We start from the raw sequence: 2,894 nt of genomic DNA, 5'->3' as shown, positions 1-2,894 counted from the left end.
GGCCACCCGGCGCCGCACCGGCGGCCCCGCCCCGCATCCCGGGTTGCCACGGTGACGGAGAGGATGCCGCGTGTCCCTCCCCCCCCCCCGCCGAGGGCTGGGAGCTGCGGGCTCTTGAGGGGTCTCAGGGGGATCCTAGGGGGTCTGGAGAGCTGGGGGACTTCTAGGAATCTGGGAGGCTCCCAGGGCACTGCTGGGGACCTGAGAAAGGTGCTGGAGGGATGAGGGGCTCCTGGGGAATGGTGGGGTGCTTCTAGGAGTCTGGGGTGGGATCCTAGTGGATGGGGAGCTCTTGGGGAGTTCTTGGAGGTCGGAGGAGCTGGGGGGGGACTGCTAGGGGGATGGGGAGCTGGGAGGTTGCTAACGGGCTCTGCTGGCTGTTCAGCCCGCTTCAAGCCACTGGGCCAATTCCAGACCCTGCATGGCTACCAGCATCACTTGCCTGTGCCAGGGCCTCTCCTGGCTACCAAGGGAATGGATTTGGCTCCGTCAGCTCAGGGTCAGCAGGGAGCAGCGTCAGGGAGTTTGCAGTCCCCACAAGAGCTAATCCTCCTCCACAGCTGGGCAGGGCGATTGGAGATATCCTGGATGTGCACAGGCATCACCCCACAAACAGCGGCCATGCGCCTCTCTTCAAGTGACAACCCCTTGCCCCTACACTAGCTCCATTTTCCAGCTTCTTCCCCCTCCACATTTTTGGGTTTTGTGGTCTCCAGCCTTCAGAAGCTGTGATTCGGGGCAATGGCAGAGAGGACAGAGGTCAGGTCCCCTACTCACAAGAACTAACTGCCGTCCCCAGGGTTTATCCATGATCCAGACCTCCAGAGCCATGTCCATGCAGCCAGGAGCATAAAAGCAGCCCATTGTGGGGAAACTGAGGCAGACTCCAGAGAAGGAGCTTGATGAAGGTCAGAGCTGGGACGGAGCTCTACCTGGCTCAACCCACGCACTCTGACACCTCACAGAGAGATTCAGAATCACCCAGTATAACTGGCCTCAGCCTAGGATGGTTCTGGGGGGAGAGCAGGAGTGATCCAAAGTTTCACAGGATCTACCTGAACTGAGGTCCCCTGATAGGTCACCCAGGACCTGAGGTGTGCTCCAGTGTTTCTAATTCAAAGGAACCTCCTCAGCCTATGAAATGGGCCCCCACATCTTCGAGCACACAGACCCTGCATCTCTGCAGCTCCCCTCCTGCAGGGCCCTCCTGCACCCACACATGTCCTCCCTGTCCCAGACACACCTGCACAAACACAGTAAGACACGTGCAAACAAACATGCTCACACACAGGCACACAAGGCGATGTTGTCACCGGCACACACGCATACACTGACAATTTGCCATGTATTCATAGACATGGACGAAAACACACGGGCCAACTTTTTTGCACACCCACGAGGGGCTTACACACATGGTGATGAGTGTGCACACAAGCTCACATATGGTCGTGAACATGGGGAAGGTGTGTTACCTGCAAGCGTACACACATGCACGCTGAGCTGCTTCCATACACAGGTACCTTCACCCGCACCCACCCAGCCCTGCTCACACCACCCGTGTGGTCCCAGGCGTGGGCACATGGCCGGAAGTTCCCGGGAGCCCCATGTGCTTCCCCTCTCCCAGCCCCGCTGCAGGCAAGCCAGGAGGGAATTTCCAGCTGCAAAGCTGCAGCTGACAGATTTAGAGGCTCCCACCCCAGCGCTCACTGGGCCGAGTTAATGGTTCACCAGCACACTGCTTCCCCTTCCCTTCCCCACTGGCTGCCTGGGGGTGGGCGAGGAGGGACCCTCTGGTGGGCATCACCCCACTGCAGCACCCCTTTGCCTTGCAGCATGCCCAGTGCTGCGAGCTCTGCTCCTGCTCTGCCTGGTGGTACCCAGCACACGGGGCATCACCTGCCTCGGCTGAGAGCCCTGGTAGCCCTTTTGCAGAAGGGTGGACAGGCAAAGCCCCCATGCCCTGCGTTGCTACAGCACGGAGGACAGGCATGGGAGCATAAACCTCTCTGGCTCTGCGGACATCCCTCGGGGACTTCTCTGCCCGGTGTGTGCCAGCCAAGCAGTTCCCCTCTGCAGTTACCTAAACCCCCACGCTGGGAAAGGCTGGAGAAACCAGTTCCCATGGGCTCCCTGCAGCATGGGATGGACCCCCTCGGAGACCCCCAGAGCCTCTGGAGCAGAGGGGTGGCAGCCTGCCCAACTGAGCAGCCAGGCAGGCTGCTCCTCGCCCTGTGTTTGCCCATGAGGGGCACAGGCTTATCTGGTTACCAAGACATGCCTGGCACCGTGCCGGCCAGGTGAGGCTGCACGTGGCCCACGGCAAGCCAAGCGAATGCCTCGCATGCCACCAAGCCTACAGTGTCAGCGCCACACAGGGCTTCTCCGTGCCGGGCCTCGCAGTGGGGACCGCAGCGAAGGTGGCTGAAGACAGAGTGAAAAGAAGAGAGAACACCTTCAAGAAGCTCACAGCCCATCACCATGGTGTCAGGGCAGCTAGCTCTACCTCCTGCATGAAGGGTGAGCAGAGGGGAACTGCGGACTGCAGTTCTTCGCAAGTATTCCAGGTCAGGTGGTGGCGGGACACAAACTGTCATCTCTAAATGATGGTGGCCATGGATGATGGGAGGAGAGCACACACCCAGCCTGAGGGCTGCGGAACGGGGCAGGAGAGCGCTCACCTTCATCCACACTCGTCTCCTGGCTCTGCAACGGTGGAGAAAAGCAGAGAGTGGATGAAAGATGAGCTGGGCTCTGCCACAGGTCCCAGCATGGCCAGCATGGAGGCAGTCCAGCTGATTGGGACTCACGGCCAGGGCAGGACAGCTCTCCAGCCGGTCCCTTCCCGGTATGGCGGTCAGTGCTTCCCAGCCCTCCCCAGGAAGCGCTGCAGCACA

Source organism: Charadrius vociferus, unplaced genomic scaffold (genome assembly GCF_000708025.1).
Source record: "Charadrius vociferus isolate BGI_N301 unplaced genomic scaffold, ASM70802v2 scaffold1020, whole genome shotgun sequence".
In the NCBI taxonomy this organism is placed as follows: Eukaryota; Metazoa; Chordata; class Aves; order Charadriiformes; family Charadriidae; genus Charadrius; species Charadrius vociferus.
The sequence above is the reverse complement of the archived record's forward strand: the minus strand, read 5'-3'. Positions refer to the sequence as shown.